We start from the raw sequence: 24,049 nt of genomic DNA on the forward strand, positions 1-24,049 counted from the left end.
GGCCACCAGGAGCTCACATACGAGCCCCAACCCCGGGCCTGGCTCCAGGGTGGGGCCCTGGCTGCGCCATACCATGCAACGTGACAGTCCTTGATTTTTTAATTTCCATAAGGGGGTTTGGTGAACTGCTGTTGGTCTGGCCTGTCACCTAGGACCTGTCTGCCTTGGGAAACCCTAACAGGGGCGTAATGCCCCCAACAACATAGCTCCTAGGATCATTCAAGCACACAAACCCCTCCACCACAATAAGGTGGCAGTTCTAGGAGGGGAGGAAATAATTCTTTTACATGAAATCATGTGTGCCACAATTATTGGCACCCCTGATGTTAATACTTTGTACAACTCCCTTTTGCCAACAAGACAGCACTTAATATTCTCCTTTAACATTTCACAAGATGGGAGAATACAGAGAGAGGGATATTCGACCATTCCTCTTTGCACAATCTCTCTAAATCATCCAGAGTCCTGGGTCCTCTCCTATGCACTCTCCTCTTCAGCTCACCCCACAGGTTTTCAATTGGGTTGAGGTCTGGGGACTGAGATGGCCATGGGAGGAGCTTGATTTTGTGTCTGGTGAAACATTTTTGTGTAGATTTGGCCACATGTCTAGGGTGATTGTCTTGCTGAAAGACCCAGTGACAATCCATCTTCAGCTTTTGGGCAGAGGCCACCAGATTTTGATTTAAAATGTCCTGGTATTTCAAAGAGTTCATGATGCCATGCACCCTAACAAGGTTCCCAGGGCCTTTGGAAGAAAAACAGCATCACCGATCCTCCCCCATACTTCACAGTGGGCATGAGGTGCTTTTCCACATACTCATCTTTTGTGATGTATTAGAGTGTTTGTTGCCAAAAAGCTCTATCTTGGTCTCATCTGACCAAAGCACACGGTCCCAGTTGAAGTCCCAGTACCGCTTAGCGATCTCCAGACGTTTACGTTTATGCTTGTAAGTGAGAAAAGGCTTTTTCCGTGCATGCCTGCCAAACCGCTTGCTGGCATGTAGATAACGCCTGATGGTTCCTGATGGTTGTTATGGAGACTTTGTGACCCAGGGATGCAAACGGCGTGCTTTTTGGCAGATGCCGCCTTTTTCACGGCTGAATCACGCAGATCCGATTTTTTTTTTACGGGGGGTGTTGGAGTGTCTGATTATAATTTCAAAGTAAATTCTGTATTAAAATTGCTAAATAAGCAAATGCCGTTACAGTCCATGAAACATAGGAAGTATAAGTATGAGAAGAAAACAGTAAATCAGAAAGCTGCGCACGTTTGCGCGAAAGCTGCGCAAAAGTGCGCAGCTTTCTGATTTACTGTTTTCTTCTCATACTTATACTTCCTATGTTTCATGGACTGTAACAGCATTTGCTAATATACAGAATTTACTTTGATGAAATTATAATCAGACACTCCAACGCCCCCCCTAAAAAAAAAAAATCGGATCTGCGCGATTCAGCCATGAAAAAGGCAGCATCTGCCAAAAGGCGCGCCGTTTGCATCCCTGTGACCCCAAGATGCTACTCTTTGATACAATTCTCTAATAGTGAGCTTTGGAGAACATTTTACTTCTCTTACCATCCTCCTCACTGTGCGTGGTGGCAAGATAAACTTGCATCCTCGTCCAGGCTTGTTTGCCACTGTTCCAGTTGTTTTAAACTTCTTGACGATTCCTCTGACTGTAGTTATGGGCAAGTGTAGGCAAGTGGCTATTTTCTTGTAGCCACTGTATGACTTATGAAGGTTGACACACATCTGCCTTACTTGAATGGTGTGTTCTCTTGTCTTTCCCATGTTGAAGAGTAGATAAGAGAAATAGGCCTCTGTGTCACATCATATTTATACCCCAGGGAAACAGGATGTGATGAATTACTAAGTAAAGGTTCCTAGATCCTCTGATCAACTTTATAAACTACAGTAGAAATGACAGAAATGCTTCAATTACATTTATTTTCTAGGAATTGTCATGGGTGCCACTAATTGTGGAACAGGTGATTTTATGAAAAATAATTATTTCTTAGTCAGGGATTTTTTTTTAAATTCACTTGAGGTAAGTGTTACTTTTTTTACAATTTTCAGTGTGAGATTATGCTTCTGCAATAAAAATTGAATCTATTTTAAGGCTTTTAACACATCTTAACCAGGGGTGCCAATAATTGTGGAGGGCAATATATCTCATCTCATCATCTCTAGCCGCTTTATCCTGTTCTACAGGGTCGCAGGCAAGCTGGAGCCTATCCCAGCTGACTACAGGCGAAAGGCGGGGTACACCCTGAACCAGGGGCGTATCACCCGCGGGGGATGCATACGTTTCATCCCCCCCACTTTTGTTGAAACACAATTTCATCCCCTGCACTTTTGTCAGATTAAAATGACATCATTATGAAAATTATACAGCTACTATAAAATGTGTAACAAGGAAGTAAACTATTGCCATAACGTTAGACAAAAAACAGCCACGCAACGGACTCAAAACAGTTTTTCTCACCCGACAAATCAGCAGTTGCGTGAATATAATAGCCAGTTTGCGTAGCGTGCCGAAAGCGCTGAATAATACAGTATCTGTCTGCAGAGCTAACACCAGTTTTACCGCTCCTGATTCACCGTTCCAGGTTTGACGTCGCATGCGGTGCTTACTGTGCCTGGCTCTGCGGCTCTGCAGACAGACCCTTCTCAAAGCGCTTGCGATGTCGTCGTTCAAACAGTTGTCCCAGGTGCCATGCCCTAAAAGATTGTGTTAATAGTAGTTACTAGTTGTAAAGTCAGTTGAGGCAAAGTTTTTTATTACGAGTGTGTGTGTTTGTACCAAGTCTACTTTTCATGCATTATAACTGCTTATCACTTTTTAGAAGAGTTTTTCAATTGAGATTTAAAGGCATTTCAAATCGAATGAATGTTCAATAATTGTTGTACAGTAATGTTATTTGGCCATTAAGTGTTTGTTGTATGTGTAGTCTATTGCATCATTTTCAAATTTTATGCATTAAACCTGATGTAATGCATGATGCAAACAAGTTTTGTACACGAGTTTGAATAATTAAAGACATTAAAAGCAGGAACTGCCCCGTCTTATTTGAATGCTATACTAAAGAGGTCCTTCCAGGATGCTGCGCTTCTCCAACATGAACTGATTAGCCATGCCTCCTGCTCACACAAAGCGATCCCAGTCCAAACTGTTATGCATGATGGTGTATGATCTATACACTGTGTATGACTTCTTGGGCTATGTGAAGTTTTTGGTTTTGTTTATATCAGTGTATACCAGTGTAGGCAGCAATACTGACATCTCTGTTATAGAACAGTATCTTGTTACATAGAATTATCACTCAATACTTTTTGCCTTCACTTACTGAATAATTACATAGCCCTGGCAGTAACAACACCAAAACCCAACATGATAGATCTCTGCATGAAATGCAGAACTTGGCTGGAGTCAACTGGATTTATAGGCTTTCTGCTGTCCTCCCTTTCATTTCCATCCATGGACCACGGGTATGAAAAAATTCCATATTGGTCATTGACAGTACATCACAGTGTACACGCCGGGCATGTATATAGCCATAAACCGATTTCTAATTATATGGCTTCCCCATTCCAGAACACCCCCACTTTTGGAAAGCTTGATACGCCCCTGCCCTGGACAAGTCGCCAGGTCATCACAGGGCTGACACATAGACACAGACAATCATTCACACTCACATTCACACCTACGGTCAATTTAGAGTCACCAGTTAACCTAAGCTGCATGTCTTTGGACTGTGGGGGAAACCGGAACACCCTGAGGAAACCCACGTGGACACGGGGAGAACATGCAAACTCTGCACAGAAAGGCCCTCGCCGGCCACGGGGCTCAAACCCGGACCTTCTTGCTGTGAGGCGACAGCGCTAACCACTACACCACCGTGCAGGGCGATATATATGGTGGTGTAGTGGTTAGCACTGTCGCCTCACAGCAAGAAGGTCTTGGGTTCTAGCCCAGCGAAGGCCTTTCTTTGTGGAGTTTACATGTTCTCCCTGTTTCTGTGTGGGTTTTCTCTGGGTGTTCCGGTTTCCCCCGCAGTCCAAAGCCATGCAGGTTAGGTTAATTGGTGGCTCTAAATTGACTGTAGGTGTGAATGGTGGTTTGTCTCTGTGTCAGCCCTGTGATGACCTGGCAACTTGTCCAGGGTGTACCTTGCCCATAGTCAGCTGGGATAGACTCCAGCTAGCCTGCGACTGTATGTATATATACGGTGTCTTGCACAAGTATTCATCCCCCTTTGTTTTTGTCCTGTTTTGTCACATTACAAGCTGGATTTTTGGGGGGTTAGCACCATTTGATTTACACAACATGCCAACAACTTCCAAGTGTGCACAGGTATTCCCCCCCCCCCCCCCCCCCCAAAGTCAATACTCTCTGTAGATCCAACTTTTGCTGCAATTACAGCTGCAAGTCTCTTGGGGTATGTCTCTATTAGCTTAGCACATCTCACCACTGGGATTTTTGCCCATTCCTCAAGGCAAAACTGCTCCAACTCCTTCAAGTTAAATGGGTTGCATTGGTGTACAGCAATCTTCAAATTATGCCACAGATTCTCAGGTCTGGGCTTTGACTAGGCCATTCCAAGACATTTAAGTCAAGTCATGTCAACTTTATTGTCAAATATGCTATACATGCTCGACATGCAGCACAGATGAAATTTCAGTCCTCTCTGAACCACAGTGCAAACAAGCAATACAATAAATAAAAATAGAATAACTGAAATAAACAATATAAACAGTATAAACACTCTAGATAAGAAATAGACAGACAACACTCACAGGTGTGTGTGTGTGTATATATATATATATATATATATATATATATATATATATATATATATATATACATACACACACACACAGTTAGGTCCATATATATTTGGACACACAAATTTTGGTTTTTTACCTGTTTACTGAAACATATTCTAGTTGTAGTTATATAATGGACATAAAGTCCAGACTTTCAGCTTTCATTTGAGGGTATCCACATTAAAACTGGATGAAGGGTTTAGGAGTTTCAGCATCTTAACATGCGCCACCCTGTTTTTAAAGGGACCAAAAGTAATTGGACAATTGACTCAAAGGCTATTTCATGGGCAGGTGTGGGCAATTCCTTCATTCTGCCATTCTCAATTAAGCAGATAAAAGGCCTGGAGTTGATTTGAGGTGTGGTGCTTGCATTTGGAAGATTTTGCTGTGAATAAAACATGCGGTCAAAGGAGCTCTCCATGCAGGTGAAACAAGCCATCCTTAAGCTGCGAAAACAGAAAAAACCCATCCGAGAAATTGCTACAATATTAGGAGTGGCAAAATCTAGAGTTTGGTACATCCTGAGAAAGAAAGAAAGAAAGAAAGAAAGAAAGAAAGAAAGAAAGAAAGAAAGAAAGAAAGAAAGAAAGAAAGAACTGGTGAATCTCATCAATGCAAAAAGACCCGGACACTCACAGAAGACAACAGTAGTGGATGATCGCAGAATAATTTCCATGGTGAAGAGAAGCCCCTTCACAACAGCCAACCAAGTGAACAACACTCTCCAGGATGTAGGCGTATCAATATCCAAATCTACCATAAAGAGAAGACTGCATGAAAGTAAATACAGAGGGTTCACAGCATGGTGCAAGCCACTCATAAGCCTCAAGAATAAAAAGGCTAGATTGAACTTTACTAGAAAACATCTAAAAAAGCCAGCACAGTTCTGGAAGAACATTCTTTGGACAGATGAAACCAAGATCAACCTCTACCAGAATGATGGAAAGAAAAAAGTATGGCGAAGGCATGGTACAGCTCATGATCCAAAGCATACCACATCATCTGTAAAACACGGCGGAGGCAGTGTGATGGCTTGGGCATGCATGGCTGCCAGTGGCACTGGGTCACTAGTGTTTATTGATGATGTGACACAGGACAGAAGCAGCCGGATGAATTCTGAGGTATTCAGAGACATACTGTGTGCTCAAATCCAGCCAAATAATAATCGGCGTTTCATAATACAGATGGACAATGACCCAAAACATAAAGCCAAAGCAACCCAGGAGTTTATTAAAGCAAAGAAGTGGAATATTCTTGAATGGCCAAGTCAGTCACCTGATCTCAACCCAATTGAGCATGCATTTCACTTGTTAAAGACTGAACTTCAGACAGAAAGGCCTACAAACAAACAGCAGCTGAAAACCGCTGCAGTAAAGGCCTGGCAGAGCATTAAAAAGGAGGAAACACAGCGTCTGGTGATGTCCATGAGTTCAAGACTTCAGGCAGTCATTGCCAACAAAGGGTTTTCAACCAAGTATTAGAAATGAACATTTTATTTACAATTATTTAATTTGTCCAATTACTTTTGAGCCCCTGAAATGAAGGGATTGTGTTTAAAAAATGCTTTAGTTCCTCACATTTTTATGCAAGCATTTTGTTCAACCCACTGAATTAAAGCTGAAAGTCTGAACTTCAACTGCATCTGAATTGTTTTGTTCAAAATTCATTGTGGTAATGTACAGAACCAAAATTAGAAAAATGTTGCCTCTGTCCAAATATTTATGGACCTAACTGGATACACACACACACACACACACACACACACACACACACACACACGTGTGTATATAGTATATACACACACACACACACACACACACGTGAAGGACATAAAATAAACAGTCAAGAGCACTGAGGTATAGCGGTATAAACAATAAACTAATAGCTGTTAAGGTGAGGTAGTGCGGAATAGTGCAAATGAGTGAGGTAAAGTGAAATGTGCAGTCCCTGAGTTCAGTGTGAGAATGAATGTTGAGAGTATGTGTGCGTGTGTGTTGGGGGGGAGGAGGGGGAAACTGTGAGGGTGACATAATGTCAGATGCTGAAGGGGGGGCAGGGGGGTGTGCGGGCAGAATCTGTGGCAGGGGTAGAGGGGGGAGGAGGGGCAGAACAGGGAGGGAGTTGAGCCTCCTGACCCCCTGGTGAAAGAAACTGTCCTTGAGCCTGCTGGTTTTGGCCTGGAGACTCCACAGTTTCCCTTTAACCACTCCACAACACTGTAGCTTTTGCAGTATGTTTAGAGTCATTGTCCTGCTGGAACGTGAACCTTCGTCCCAGTCTCAAACCTCTAGATGACTCAAAAAAGTTTTCCTCCAGGATTGCCCTGTATTTAGTGCCATCCATCTTTCCTTCAGTCCTGACAAGCTTTCCTGTCCCTGCAGATGAAAAACATCCCCACAGCATGATGCTGCCACCACCATGCTTCACTGTAGAAATGGTGTTCTCAAGGTGTTGGGTTTGTACCACACATGGCATTTCCCATGATAGGCAAAAAGATCAATTTTAGTCTCATTGGGCCAGAGAATCTTACATGTGTTTAGGGAGTCTGCCACATGCTGTTGGGCAAACTCCAAACGTGTTTTCTTAAACACTGTTTTTTTTTTCTGGCCACTCTTCCATAAAACCCCACTCTGTGGAGTGTACAGCTTAAAGTGGTCCTACCGGTATGTACAGATACTCCCGTCTCTGCTGTGGATCTTTGCAGCTCCTTCAGCGGTATCTTTGATGTCTGTGTTGCATCTCTGATTAATGCCCTCCTTGCCTGGTCTGTGAGTTTTGGTGGGCAGCCTTCTCTTGTCAGGTTTGTAGTGGTGTCATGTTCTTTCCATTTTGCTATAATGGATTTAATGGTGCTCAGTGGGATATTCAAAGTTTGGGATATGTTTCTAACCCAACCCTGAACTATACTTCTCCACAACTTTGTCTCTGACATGTTTGCAGTGCTTCTCGGTTTTCATGTTGCTTGCTTCATAGTGAAGAAGAAGAAACCTTTATTCGTCACATGCACACTTCAAGCACAGTGAAATTCATCCTCTGCATTTAACCCATCTGAAGCAGTGAACACACGCACACACTCAGAGCAGTGGGCAGCCACACCAGAGTGCCCAAGGAGTAGTCAGGGGTCAGGTACCTTGCTTAAGGGCACCTCAGCCCAAGGCCACCCCACGTCAACCTGTGGGGGAAACCGGAGCACCTGGAGAAAACCCACACCGACACAGGGAGAACATGCAAATGCCACACAGAAAGGCCCTCGCAGGCCGCTGGGTTCGAACCCGGAACCTTCTTGCTGTGAGGAGACCGTGCTAACCACTACACCACTGTGCCGCCCACAAGTGTAGTGTAGCAGAGTCAGGGTCCTTCCAGGACAAGTTGATTTATACAGACATTATGTAACAGATCATGTGACACTTTGATTGCACACAGGTGGATCTTAATCAATTAATTATGTGACTTATGAAGTGAACTGGTTGGACCAGCTCTTATTTAGGGGTTTCATATGAAAATACCTTTGCACACTCCAGATTTCTGTTTTTTTTTTTTCATTTTAATTATTTGTGTCACAATAAAACAACAATTTGCACATGAAAGTGGTAGGCATGTTGTGTAAATCAAATGGTGCTAACCCCCAAAAATCCATTTTAATTCCAGCTTGTAATGCAACAAAACAGGACAAACACCAAGGTGGATGAATAGTTTTGCAAGAAACTGTATATTATATTTTATATATATATATATATATATATATATATATATATATATATATATATATATATATATACACATACATACATACACACACACACACACACACACACAGGGTGTCTCAAAAAAATGTACTCACACTTTAACTGTCCCTAACATGCTGCCTTTTTTGTGTTGCAGGTGTAATTAATTAATCACAGCATGGCAGGAAATTTATCGCACCAAACCAAGAACAATTGATGCATTGAAATTGGAAATTGAAAGACAATGTCGCGATATTCCTAATGACCTGTTTCGTGACGTTTGCGAATCCCTTGGTGCACGTTATCAGCGTTGTCTGGACAATAATGGTCATCAATTTGAACATTTGCGAACATGATTCTTCAATTACATTTGTCTTCTGTATTCAAAGCTATTCCATTTCACTCTATGTTCATAAATAAAGGTTTTCTTGTCATTCAAAGTGTGAGTACATTTTTTTGAGACACCCTATATATATATATATATATATATATATATATATATATATATACACACATATATATATGTGTGTGTATATATATATATATATATATATATATATATATATATATATATATATATACACACACACACATACACACACACAGTATAATATATATATATATATATATATATATATATATATATATATATATATATATACACACACATATACACACACACACACACACACACACATATATACATACACACACACACACACACCTGTGTGTGTGTGTGTATATATATATATATCCACATTCACTGGATATGAGCAATCACGCGCTCTGATTGGAGCATGTTGCTGGACCAACTGAGGATGAAATAAAAACTCTACTCAAAAACAAAACCCCCCAAAAAATAAAAAAAACAAAATATGGAATAAAAGTATTTGATGGGAAGAACGTACCTATTTTTATTTTTCAATAATAATTATTATCGCATTTTTCACAAATTGCTACCGGGGGCGTGTCTACGGGGGGGGGGGGGGGGGGGGGGGGGGGGGGGAGGGGGGGGCAGTGCCCACCCTGATAAATTGGTTGCCCATCCTATAAAAAACGCCTGTGAATATCATCACAATATGCGCGATTTTGCTCGGAGGTGGCGTCTTGTGTTCTCCTTTAAATCCATTTTGCACTCTACTGCTTTCTCATTGGCCATTTCCAAAGGGAAGGGGAGGGGGGGTGCCCTGCCCACCCTATATATAAAAAAGCTGCGTGCGTGCTCGCTCTACGCACATGCGGTAGTAGCAAAGTCAGTGTGTACGGCAGTACTGTAGATTCCGAGTTAATAGTTAACAGTAATACATTGCTTACTTTCCCTTCTGATAGTCATGCATAGGTTTCTCATTAAAAAGCAGACACCCTCACCCCCCGTGCCCAGCACTTCCTCCGATACTGAGGACGTTTCTCAGCCCAGCACCTCTGCCCTCAACCAAAGTTGCCTCAACACCGTGCTAAGCGCTGCATCTTTGTCGGTGGATGCTAACATCGTACATGTCTCTGTTCCCGTTGACGCTAGCACCTCTGCTACAACAGATATTACCGATAAAGATGCATTGCTTTGCACAAATGTTACAGGCATACAGTCTTCCGTTCCCCTTGATTTAAACACGGATAGCCCATCTCAGCCCATTCTAAAAATTTATCCAAAACGCCTTTTTGGCCAAACCTACCGGTCATTTAGTGCAGGCTGGTTTCAGTCACGGCCATGGTTGGAATATTCAGTCTTGCAAGATGCCAGCTTTTGCTTTGCCTGTCGCAAATTTAGTTTAAATTCGGACAACATATTCACCAAACATGGGTACACTAATTGGAAAAAGGCTCTGGAAAAAGACGGTGGCTTTAACAAGCACGCTTCCAGCCTTGTGCACATTAGGGCGATGTCCGCCTGGCAGGAGTGTCAATGCCGTGGAGAGACAGGAGAAAGTATCGCTCACCTTCTCGGTCAAACTCAGATTGAAAAGAACAGATACTATGTGAAAAGTGTAGGTGAAGTCATACAATTCCTCGCAGTAAATGAACTGGCTTTTCGGGGGCACACTCACGGGGCTGAGAATGAGGAAGGGCTTTTAATCCGGCTGTTCGAGTATACACTCCTCAAAGATCAAAAACTGAACGATATCGCAAAATGCATCCCCGAAAATGCTAAATACACGTCTAACACCATCCAAAACGAGATAATTGAAACTCTGGCAAAAATGGTTCTAAAAGAAATCAAAAGGAAATATGATGAGGCTGACACCCCTGGCATGAGCATCAAGTGTGATGGCACCAGGGACCGCTGTAACATTGAGAACCTGTCAATAATAATTCGATTTGTCCGGAATTCCATTCCAGAGGAACATTTAATTGGCTTAGTTGAATTGGACCAGCTTAATGCTGAATATATGTGCAATCAAATCCTTTCACATTTGTCTGATCTGGGTTACAGTGCAAATAATTTGGTCTCCCAATGCTATGATGGTGCTTCTGTTATGTCAGGAGTGAGGGGTGGTGTCCAGGCCTTGCTACAGAGCAAAGTTGGCAAAGACATCCCTTATGTCCACTGTTACAATCACCAACTACATCTGGCAGTGGTACATGCAATGCAGTCTGAGCCTCTAGCAAAGAAGTTCTTTGACTGGTCTGGTGCAATAAACACATTTTGTCACAGACATTATGTTGTACATAGATATGACACCCCCACACTGAAAAGACTCCTTGAAATCTGATGGACCAGTCATCATGATGTCACAAAATCAATTGCTGACAATGAGGATGCCATCAGGCAGCTTCTGTCTGAGGTAGCAGACGATAACACTGCTCCTTTTGACCTCTGTACAGAAGCGTGTGGTCTTCTGACCCAGCTGAACTGCCTGAACTTCTTTGACACTGGTAGATTTCTCCTTCGTGTGCTTGGTGCGCTGAAGCCAGCTAATTCAATTCTCCAGTCACAAACAGTAGATTTATGCACTGCAGGAGAGGTGGTGGCAGCCTCACTGAGTACACTGAAGGAGTTACGTTGTGACTCCTTCTGGGAGGAGCATTTCTCTCACTGTGGAAGCACTCCTAATCCACCTAAAAGGAGACGGACAGTTAACTCCCAGCTTGATGGTAGCATTATTTTGTCAAGTATAGGGCATGGTGACTCCAACAACCTAGCAAGTGCTCCTAATCAGGCATTTAAAAGGGCTATGTACAACATTCTTGACAGAGCTATTGTGGAAATGGAGACAAGGTTCTGTCAAAAAAATGTTGACTTAATGAAGGCGACATCATTCCTCCTGCCCAAATCTGTGTCTTTTCTTGACCCCTCTCTCCTACAGCCACTTCAAGTGCTTGCAGGCCAGGAACTTAATGATGTGGGCTTACAAAATGAAATTGCTGTGGCAAAAACACTGTTAGTCAATAATCTAAGCACAGATGCTAACCTCTCTGAAGTGTGCAAATGCATCCAGCAGTACAAGGAGGCCTTCCCCATGCTGCATAAACTGTATGTCACCGCACTCATCATTGGTGTGTCATCAGCTGCATGTGAAAGCTCTTTTTCTACTCTGACTCGCATTCTCACACCTCTCCGAAGAACAATGCTGCATTCAAGGAAGACACATTTAGTCATTCTGGCACATGAAAAACAAATAACAAAGAATTTGGATATGAATGAATTTGTTTTAGAATTTTCCAAATCTAACCTCAGACTAATACTGTAGATATTCCAGGTTATACACTAGAAACTGATCACTTATCTAACTAGACTGAGAGCAATTTTCCACTATTCTTGTTCTCTAGTAGGTATAGTTCTTTAATACACCTATATTGCAGCCTATAAGTTCTGTTTGTATTCATAAAAAAGGGAAAAAAATATTGATATAAAAATGTTCCATTGCTTCTATTAATCACACAAGTCCATGTAATGACAGGTCCTTTCCTTTTATCACTAGATGCAGATATGGTGCATAATGAAGCCCAACCTTTTTTTCATGTGTCTGTTTTTTTCATGTTTGACCCTCTGAATGTTTATGTGTAAGTATGGATCTCAACTTACACTACATTCCAAATTATTATGCAAATGACTTTTTTCACTGATTTTCCTGAAGAGTCAATAGAAATGACAATCGTCCTAATTTTCAAGTCATCAACCGTCAGTGTACAAATCAACTGTTTTTGAACGAACCTTCCAATGCTAACTGTATTTTTTTAAATAAAAAAAAACTAAAAATGGACTGTTCCAAATTATTCCGCAAAATAGAGTTTCAAAAGATTTTTGTTCTTGTAAAGAACTACAAATGGCCATTTGTGAAATTGGAAGCATTGGTAGGTGATAATTACTGGAATCAAAACCTAGTTCAATCAAAACATCTTATAGTTCAAATTGCATTACTGGATTTGTAGCAGATTCAGAGCCCAGTGGGGCTACCCAACTCCCTGGGGTCAAGCAGATGATGATGGTGAGGACGATGATGATAAAAAGTAGCAAATGTCACAAGAGCAATAAACAAAACCTCTTCCAAGCAGTGCAGATTTCCCACCATTATGTTATTTTATCCACTTTGCTTCAACCAATCACCAGCAACTATCATTTAGGAAATCTTTGTCCTATTAATTTGCTCATACCCGTCTGAATGCACTATTAATCATGGGAAGCACGTCTGATCACGAAAATGGGGGACTTGTACACACATACAGTGGTGCTTGAAAGTTTGTGAACCCTTTAGAATTTTCTATGTTTCTGCATAAATATGACCTAAAACATCATCAGATTTTGACATAAGTCCTAAAAGTAGATAAAGAGAACCCAGTGAAACAAATGAGACAAAAATATTATACCTGGTCATTTATTTATTGAGGAAAATGATCCAATATTACATATCTGTGAGTGGCAAAAGTATGTGAACCTCTAGGATTAGCAGTTAATTTGAAGGTGAAATTAGAGTCGGGTGTTTTCAATCAGTGAGATGACAATCAGGAGTGAGTGGGCACCCTGTTTTATTTAAAGAACAGGGATCTATCAAAGTCTGATCTTCACAACACGTTTGTGGAAGTGTATCATGGCACGAGCAAAGGAGATTTCTGAGAACCTCAGAAAAAGCATTGTTGATGCTCCTCAGGCTGGAAAAGGTTACAAAACCATCTCTAAAGAGTTTGGACTCCACCAATCCACAGTCAGACAGATCGTGTACAAATAGAGGAAATTCAAGACCATTGTTACCCTCCCCAGGAGTGGTCGACCAACAAAGATCACTCCAAGAGCAAGGCGTGTAATAGTTGGCAAGGTCACAAAGGACCCCAGGGTAACTTCTAAGCAACTGAAGACCTCTCTCACATTGGCTAATGTTAATGTTCAGCACACAAGTCATTCTACCAAAGAATGGTTAAAGAAGAATAAAGTTAATGTTTTGGAATGGCCAAGTCAAAGTCCTGACCTTAATCCAATGGAAATGTTGTGGAAGGACCTGAAGCGAGCAATTCATGTGAGGAAACCCACCAACATCCCAGAGTTGAAGCTGTTCTGTACGGAGGAACGGGCTAAAATTCCTCCAAGCCGGTGTGCAGGACTGATCAACAGTTACCGCAAACGTTTAGTTGCAGTTATTGCTGCACAAGGGGGTCACACCAGATACTGAAAGCAAAGGTTCACATACTTTTGCCACTCACAGATATGCAATATTGGATCATTTTCCTCAATAAATAAATGACCAAGTATAATATTTTTGTCTCATTTGTTTAACTGGGTTCTCTTTATTTACTTTTAGGACTTGTGTGAAAATCTGATGGTGTTTTAGGTCATATTTATGCAGAAATATAGAAAATTCTAAAGGGTTCACAAACTTTCAAACACCACTGTACATACACTACAATAAGAAATGTAATTTGTTGCCCCCCCAAATAAACCAAATGTCCACCCAAGCATGACATCCTGGCAACGCCTCTGATTGCTACTGTCATTTCGCAACTCCCCAGGCGCTCTGGTGTTTCAAGAGAGCTTGCGCCCTTTCTCTTCAGGTGCATGCAACTGAGTAACTGTCAACTGTTCTTAAATAGGTATTTTCTTGCATGTCAGCATGTGCTGGCCAATTCATTTCTTTTGTTTAAGGTACACATATTAGGTATACATATTATGAAGCACTTTTCCATTGTGCACAGTCTGCATTTCTTTGTTACATTCAAGTATGGCTTGGGGCGTGCAACTATTTTCCATTGTAGTGTTAACTGATTGTTAGTGTCTTTCAGTGACCTGGGGCCTCATGTACAAAGACCTGCGAGGATTTCCCACTAAATATGTGCGCACGTCAAAATCGGGAAATTTGCGTACGACCAAAAAAATCCGGATGTATCAATCAGTGCGTACGAAGGTTTCCACGCACTCTCCTGTTGTACATCCCAGTCAACGTGGAATTCCGCGCACATGCACGAGCCCCGTTCCCCGCCCCGTCTCCTCCCTCAATTATTCCACACTGAATATGTTAATTAGTATAAATAGACCTGCAGTAAGGCCTGCGTTAGGTAAAAGACATGGCAACTTTTACTAACGCGTTAATGTTAATTAAATGTTAGAAATCTCGCGTTAATCAAATTAACATTTAACATTTATTATTAACATTTAACATTAACATTTATTCGCGTTAATCCCTGCCTTTAGCACAGTGTAATAGAATTCACATACATCACTTAATTGTTCTGTCACCTCCAATTAAAGTGATGTTCAAAGAGTATGCTATGAGACATGCAACGGTCACTGATTGTATGCCACTGAATGTGAATGTAGCCTATACCAAGATAACGGTATGATTCGCATCGTCCGCAGTGCCTGCGCCACAATGAGTGTCTATTTGAGTTACATGGGTTTTGAAAACAAAAAAACACCTTTAGTGCTCTAATGTGTACATTTTTTCGGGGACACCCTGTATTTGAGGAAATGTCTTCCTCTCTTAGTAGGCCCAATATTCCAAGCCACATGTAACCAGAAATAAAACATGTGCACATATTTTCCACAATAGGATTTTAATGACAAATGTATTCTAGCAGGGTGCCAGGGAACAACAGGAGGCCCCCAGTCCATCCCACCCGAGCAGGAAGAGGACCCCCAGCCGAGCGGATCCAGCATCACTGTCACCTGCCCCCCTTCTCCACCGCCTGCCCCTGTCGCCGGGTCCACAGGCCGGGTGCTGACGCGCGCAGTCCTTGAGTCGCAGGGGGAAATTTTAAAGGGGATAGAGGCGATTAACGACAACCTCGAGGGAATACGCGAGGAATTGAAGGAACTGAATAACACATTAAAAGAATATCTTAAAAAATGAATGGTGTCCCGTGTCCCGTCTGTCCTTACCTTTTCACATTGTGGCTATTAAGCGCTGCCGGGTTTTTATGCCATGTCGCTGTGGCACCTCGTTGTGAGGCCCAGGGTCTGGGTCCTCCGGCAGGTCTCGCTCCATTATTGGCACGCCGTGCCGCTGCGCCACATTGTGTAACACGCCACACACCGCGGTTGTGTCTGATTTGTACGCACTTGGAAATCGTTTCATATATCGATCTTGGTAATTATGTGATAAGGCTACCCCACGCAACATCAACTAATAATATTTCAGTCTGACACCTCGAGGCAAATGCGCGAGGAAGATCTATTAAGCTAGCTGCAATGCATGGTCCTGCATGTGCATTCTTTAATTTAATTAATTAACCAATAGTCAATGGGAATAATATCGAAATGATATTGCTGGGGTTTCTCATTTCCCGTAATTACAATATGGAAGGGATGGTTGATGGATCTGTTGGCATTTACCCAACAGTCTCGCATTATGTGTCTCGACAATGTTGTATGACTGACATACATTTCAATTCACGCATCCTGATGTTCCGATGCATTTTTGGATGCCTCTTATCGCCATGTCATGACTCTTGACCGAGTAGGCCTAAATGTAGTTGCGTTGCTCTGCCTCTAAGTGTCGCCAAGTACCAAGATGCACCAGAAATGTGCGTACGCCAGCCATGAGGTTTGCGTAGAGTACCGCACTTTTCCACGCCAAGTCAATCTTTGTACATACGAATGTTTGCGCAGAAAGTGACGTACGTAGCTTTTTTGTGCGTACGCAAGCTTTGTACATGAGGCCCCAGATATGTTTGCTGAGCTCTGTAGCATTTCTTTTTTTCATGTCTCGGAAGGAAGCCGTGTGATTGCGGTATCTTACTTTGAAGTTTTCTGCAAGGCCAATATAGGTTTCTTGTCCTTTGTCACTGTTTACGGTGGCTTGGTAGAGGACATTTTCCGCAAGGCACTCTCCATTCATGGGGCAATTGTCTTCATCTCAGAAATATTGCTGAGATAAGAAATATAATTTAACTACATGATGCAGAAAAACTAGTTCATGCTTTTGTTACGTCTTGGTTGGATTACTGTAATGCCTTACTGTCTGGATGTTCCAATAAGTGCATAAACAAGCTCCAATTAGTTCAAAATGCAGCAGCAAGAGTCTTTACTAGAACTAGAAGATATGACATCACCCCTGTCTTATCCACACTGCATTGGCTCCCAATCAAATTTCATATTGATTATAAAATACTACTATTGACCTTTAAAGCACTGAATGGTCTCGCACTACAGTACCTGAGTGAACTTCTGGTTCTTTATGACCTACCATGCCTACTTAGATCAAAAGGTACAGGCTATCTGCTGGTACCTCATATAGTGAAGGCTCCATCAGGGGGCAGAGCCTTTTCTTACAAAGCCCCACACTTATGGAATGGCCTTCCAAGTAGTGTTTGGGATGCAGACACAATCTCAGTGATTAAGTCTAGGCTGAAAGCATATCTGTTTAGTCAAGCCTTTTGTTAATAGTTTTATTTGGGAAAGGAGTAGATCTGGAGGGTCCTCAGGCAGAGTGTTTTGGTAACACCCCCCCCACACACACACACTCTCTTGCTCAGGTTTGTTGACAGCGTAGTGGCTGGCTGCTTTATGTCCCAGGGTGATCTCATGTCTGTATTACCTTCCAGCTCACCCCTTTTAATTATGTTATGTTTTGCTGGAGTCCCTGCTTGCACTCAGCGCAAAATTTATACTGTTCTTACTCATTAGGTGACATTGGGCATACCTAACAGCGTGTGTTTTCAGTTGACTTGTTAATATTAGGACTGCAGTTGTCATGAACAGTTTTGCACTCAAGTTTCCATCAATGAACAGTTTATAACTTCAACAAAACAGACTTCATGTTAAAACTATAATGAATTTCCTGGTTTTAAAGTTATATTTTGTGACTCTGTAAGACACTGTTATAGAAGCAAGTTATTTATAATCATGTTATCTGTTATCACCCAAATGAGGATGGGTTCCCTTTTGAGTCTGGTTCCTCTCAAGGTTTCTTCCTCATGTCGTCTGAGGGAGTTTTTCCTTGCCACCATGACGGTGTAGTGGTTATCACTGTCGCCTCACAGCAAGAAGGTTCTGGGTTCGAACCTTGTGGCTGACGGGCCTTTTTGTGTGGAGTTTGCATGTTCTCCCCGTGTCTGTGTGGGTTTCCTCCGGTTTCCCCCACAGTTCAAAAACATGCAGATTGTACAATGGGACCACTGTAATTGGTGCAAGCTGTAGTGGTTTCCAAGCCATAATGTATGTATGTGTATATGTATATATATCTTGCTATGGCAAAAAAAAAGCTAATAAATTACAGGCTTGCTCATTGGGGATAAATTAGGGATAAAATTAGTTTATGTTTAAAATCTTTAATTTTCTGTAAAGCTGCTTTGCGACAATGTCTACTGTTAAAAGGGCTATAAAAATAAACTTTACTTGAACAGCTTATTTTCAAGGTGTTTTTGTTGAATTTTTTTTTCCTTCAAGACTGACCATCCTTTCACCATTCTTTCCCATATTTCGAAACTTTTTTCCCACATTGGTAGCAACATTTATACAAAAGGGTGGATGATACCATGTGATGGTTCTACATCTTTTTCTTTTATTCCCCTCAGCACGTTTGGTCATCAGCTGAGTTGTAATTTAGACAATGGTCAAAGCCGCTTTTTTCTAGCGCTTGTTGATATTAAAGCAATACTACGTCAAAGAATTCTCTGATGATATTTCTTTGAGCCTTTTATTGATCGCTAATGGGATATTCCTGATGATGGATGACGGATGGTTACTGTCATGACGTACATAGGACAGGGTGTTGTTAGGCTTTGAGTATGGCTCAAGATTCCTTTGCTCAAGTTCAATGTGACACTGAGGAAATCAATGATCTTCCTGGTGGCCTCCAAGGTTAATTTTAGGCCATTTTCTGTGAATACTCTGCAGATATGTATCTTGATTCTATTTTTTTGTGGTGTTTCCTGGAATATACCCAAGTCATTGTCTCTGTACAGGCCCACCTGCTCTCTGATATTCCCAGGTAATTTGCACAAAAGGTACGACCCCACCAATTCACAAGTCTCCGCTCCATTGAAGGAATGCACTGCTACATCAAATGAGTTTGAGGAGTTCTTTAGTCCATGGCGTGCCTTCATTAAACAGTAATGATTTTGTGTACAGGATTTTATTTAACCTCCAATGAAATATCGATGTAGTCAGTTGTGAAATCCAGGGAGCTTATGTGAAATATATGGGTAGAAATTTACTACATCGAAGGCAATAAATGAACATTGGTCTATATTCGGAACACTGATAAACCAATCAAGCGTAGCCTTTGTGTTTTTCCATTGTTGAATGCCAGTCTTGCTCACAATGGCAGCGAGGATTTGTTTACTGATAAACTTACTTTACTTTTCCTTATAAATTTCATATTGTCGTGCCAACGTGTAATGTTCTTTATGTTGTATGGACACATCCACAAAAAAGTTAATCAAAAGAATTTTAGTTTTGAACAAGTTTGCCATTTTGACAGCACGCATCTAGTCAGCGGGAAAAACACTGGGAGCGACATCATCGGATTGAATTATTGGAAAATGTCGTTCAGATCCGTGATGCATTTTTGCATGAAAAATGCCAGTTTTTCAATACGACAAAACTTCCCATCTTCAAGCCAACATCTGATGTACTGTTTTTATTATATAGACACAAACAAAAAGTACCCAAATTTATCAAAACAATTCAATTTCCTCACAAGTGACATGTATCAAGGTTTTGGTACTGCATGTCCTGGATGTAGCAGCTCCTATGAAAAATATGAGTGGCATATTCCCAATAAAACACTCGTGTCTATCAGGGCATTCCCCAGAAAACAATATCAGAGCGGTGCTACTGATGTGGAGCCTGGCCCGGAGGGCCCTGAAGGCTGCTTGGGGGGTCTGGGGACATGCTCCCCCAAGAAATTTTGAAACTACAGACTTCAAATGGTGCATTCTAGTGGCATTGAAGGCTAATTTAGGCACAATTCAACATTATTAAATTTGCTGTTTTTTACCTTGTCAAATATGTAAGGGGCAAAATTAGATTTGAAATGAAAACACTTCAAAGCACACCACCTCATTTTCCAATGCCAGGAACAGAACCAAGGTCAACTGATGCAAAAGCACCATCTAGTGACATGCAAATGTGGCTTTACGTATGGTTGCGAATGGCAGCCAGTACACACAGCAAAAGCCTTTATTTTCACTTCTAGGTTGAGTACTAGGATAGTTTAGACCTATATATTATATCTTCCTATTTCTATAGTTACTGCTCATTTTCAGAGGGGAATAGGCAATATTTAGGTGCAGAAAGTAGTCTGCATTGTTTAAATGATGTTTTTTTGGGGGGCGTGCAAGTGACCATGCGGTGCTGACATCGCAACACGGCAGAGCACCATGTAGCCACGCTTTGGGGAAAGCCCTTTATGCATCATCTTAGATGACTGAGAGGGTCAACCACCTCAACAACTCTCCTTCGAGTTGTTTTTGGTCCACTAGATGATAAATACCTGGAACTCCCCCCTACTCAGACAGAACTGAAGAAGCCTTTCAGATGAGAGGTGAAACATCAAGAGTTTCAAGCAAGTCCAACTGCCTTCTCTTGCACCCACAGATTACTGAGAACCTTCACAGACATATGGCAAAGAAGTTATAGGCTACTCTTGGATACTGAAATATATTGACCCAATTGTGGAAAGATCACAGAACACATCTACCTTCACTTCATCAATATTCCTTCTTTCCATGTCTGGGTTGCACATTTTCTTCCAGTTACAAAGAGTGTGCATTCATCCAATCAGTGATTTATCCTTGTTGAGAGCATGTTCCTACTGATTCCGGTTCAAGTTAACATCGTTGTGTTTTCTGCTTTGTGGTTGTGTTTTGCCATCGTGTTTCATTATTTGTCTTTGTGATTACCTATTTGTCATTGCATTTTGCTGGGATTCCTTATTTGTCATTGTGTTGTGATTTGCTGCAGCGTTTTCCCATTTGGGGTCATGATTTGCCCTTCAGGGCCACCATACAAATTGCTTTTTTGTTTCCTTAACCAAAAGAGAAGAGAGAAGCTGTTGAGGGAACAACTGAAACTACAGCTGAACGATTTGAAAAGTTGTATCCTAAAACATAGCAACCACCAACCAGAATGCAACGGGCCATGACGTAGTTGCTCGATAAGTCAGACTCTGCTGCTTTGTGTTGGGCCATATCAGAACACTCCAACTTGGATTATTTTCCTTTAACACAACACATCTCACTAGACTTGTAAGTCAGTGCAAGGAATAATCCTTTGGTTTTTAGTCACTTGTTACACATATGACATGAATACAAGTGTTGCTGTAGTCTTAAATTATAATTCTGGAATTTAAAAAAAAAAAAAAAGGGGTGGCTAAGACCTGGGGTCATTTGCCTAAAAAGTATAAGAATCTCTGAATTAAACGTGTGTTACCACCTTTGCAGTACTTACATCTTTGTGTGGTTCAATTTAATGGCTATTTTAGTTGCATTTGTAAAATGCATGTGAAACTTACTTTAAAAAAAAAAAATCAAATCAATCTTCACTCCCAAGACTGTCCAAACACATCCATGGTTATAGAGCAGTGTTTCTCAACTGGTGGGTTATGGACTGCTGAGAATTGGGGGGGGGATTATATATATATATATATATATATATATATATATATATATATATATATATATATATATATATATATATATATATAAAAAATGGAATACCATGGAAAAGTGGCAATAATGGAAAAATATTGCTCCAAAAGATGCAAATAATAGAACACCCCCTGTAACCAATGGAAGAAGAAAAAAAAAAAGTCATGTATACCCAATAAAATTGTCAATTTTGCTGCTAATCCACCAAAATTATGCAAATAATTGGTGCCAACATTCATAAACTGAGTGAATGTCTCTCTTTCTCCCCCACCCCCAGCCTTTTTATAGGAAGACTGCAATATAAAATGGAGGTGATTCTAGAGAGTCTGTTGTGGCCCCAAGCAAAAATTTCCAGGGGTTCTGACCAGTGTTCATCACCAATATGTTGTAAATAATCTGACACCAACGGGAAAAAAAAAGTATGAAGCCAAAAGTTTTTAAATTCCAAATGTGAAAATACAAAATGGTAAAGAACAATTAAAAAAAAACAAAATAAATAAAGTCCTCAGGCCCTGACTCTCAGGGGCCCCCCCTGGGCCAGGGGACCCCAAGCAGTTGCCTGCCTTGCCTGTTCACAAACTGCACGTCTGTAAAACATAAGCTTGGTTTGCACAGACCAGTGTATGGGGAGTTATAGGCTGCAGAAAGCATGCAACCATTGAAGTTCATAATACACTGTTTCAAAAAATGGTTTGAGATGTAAATTATCCCAGAGTTATATCAAAGTTTTTGAAACGCCCTCTATTTAGAGACAAAAAAAAAACCTCAAACCATAAAGACAAGCCTGTTGATTCGTGTCATGTGCACTACTCAGGAACAAGCACTTTGCATATCATCCAAATTTGCTCACCACATTTCAAAATGCAAGAAAGCCCACAGTTATCCCCGTGTCCAAAATCACTCCCTATTCACTATATAGGGCACTATATAGCAAGGACACCATTTTGTCCGAAACTATAGCAAGGATGATTACACCCCTATATAGTGCACTCAAAGGCTACGTTCACACTGCAGGCTGAAGTGACTCAAATCCGATCTTTTCGCCCATATGTGACTTGTATCCGATCTTTTATTGACAATATGAACGACACAGATCCGATTTTTTCAAATCCGACCCAGGCCGTTTGGATATGTGGTCCTAATTCCAATTCCTATCCGCTCTTTTCATATGCGACTTCAGTCTGAACCGCCAGGTCGCATTCATCCGACTTACACGTCATCAACAAGCCACAATCGTCACTATTCTGCGCTGAAGTAGGCGGCGGGTCTCTCAAAAAAAGTTACAACAACATGGCGCATAATCACGGGCGCAGATAGAGGGTGGGACGAGTCATATTTAAATTCACCTCGTTCGGTCCCCCCTACTTATAGGGAGGAAAAAACGTCTATGCTGTCTTTCTTTGCATAAGGCAAACCTCACGGAAAAATCAAAAGACTAATTACCATTCGGTTTATTGAGGTGCACAGCAGTGTATACATATAGTTGCAACAACTCACATAAAACAAAACAAAGACTGATATTCGGTTGGTTGAGCTGCGCAGACTGCACAGGTTGCGAGCTCGAGCTTGGTTGCTATGGTTACTAACAACAAGTTTGACAGGCATATCGGGGTTGGGGTTGGTTTGCTGGCAGCTTTGTCCCCCCCCCAGTTTTTTGTCCCCCCCAGTTCAAAAAACGTATCTGCGCCCCTGCGCATGACATCAATGCGAGGGACGCTTCGGGCTGTGAAGGTTCTGAATCTTCTCAATGGAAGGACGCAGAGGTTAGGGAGCTGATTTCCATTTGGGGGGATGCAACTATTCAAGCTAGATTGGATGAGTCATACCGCAACCGGGCGGTTTTACTTCCGTAAACACTGGCCATGCTCACTGCGTGTGATGTCGTCATATCCTGCAGTGCGCATGCGGAACACTTTAGGTCGCTTTTCGTTCATACTGAGGATCACATACAAGTCGCATATATTTGTTAATGTGAACGACCTCACAAAAAAATCGGATTTCACAAAAAAATCGGAATTGAGCATTAAGCCTTGCAGTGTGAACGTAGCGAAAGTATCCCACAATGCATCACAAAAAGTAGCATACAACCGATAGTCACTAACCAAGCAATATATCCCATCGTACATTGCGGTCACACAAAGAAATCAAAGTCTCAAATTTGATTTAATAAAAGGCAGCAGCAAAGACAAAAGTATTCAGCCTTGATTTAACCCACTCCCAACACCCTGAAAGATGCAGGTATTTTATTGATTATGTGCACTTATCACAAAAATACATGCATGCATTTATTATTTTGAAGACTACTGACCGGCTGACATGACACGTTTTAATTGTGCAACAGTAATGACGTAAATGTCAGCACAATGGACTAGTTTTTTTGTCTTTCAAACCTTTTAGAACATAGGTACAAACAAGGCATATCAAAGTCATATACAGTTCCTTTTGTTTGAGCAAAATTAAACACAAAATATAAAGGGCT

The 24,049-nt window shown here is 41.4% G+C and overlaps 1 long non-coding RNA gene across 1 annotated transcript; it reads right to left on the reverse strand.

Moving 5' to 3' along the window:
- Positions 1-10,876: 10,876 nt before the first annotated feature.
- LOC132890602 (uncharacterized) lies at positions 10,877-12,116 on the reverse strand. Its single transcript, XR_009655220.1, has 2 exons — positions 11,961-12,116; positions 10,877-11,607 (listed from the first exon to the last, which is right to left on the reverse strand). It is a non-coding gene; the product is annotated as an uncharacterized LOC132890602 (long non-coding RNA).
- Between the last annotated feature and the right edge of the window lie 11,933 nt (positions 12,117-24,049).

The sequence above is a fragment of the Neoarius graeffei genome, chromosome 8 (genome assembly GCF_027579695.1).
Source record: "Neoarius graeffei isolate fNeoGra1 chromosome 8, fNeoGra1.pri, whole genome shotgun sequence".
Classification (NCBI taxonomy): Eukaryota; Metazoa; Chordata; class Actinopteri; order Siluriformes; family Ariidae; genus Neoarius; species Neoarius graeffei.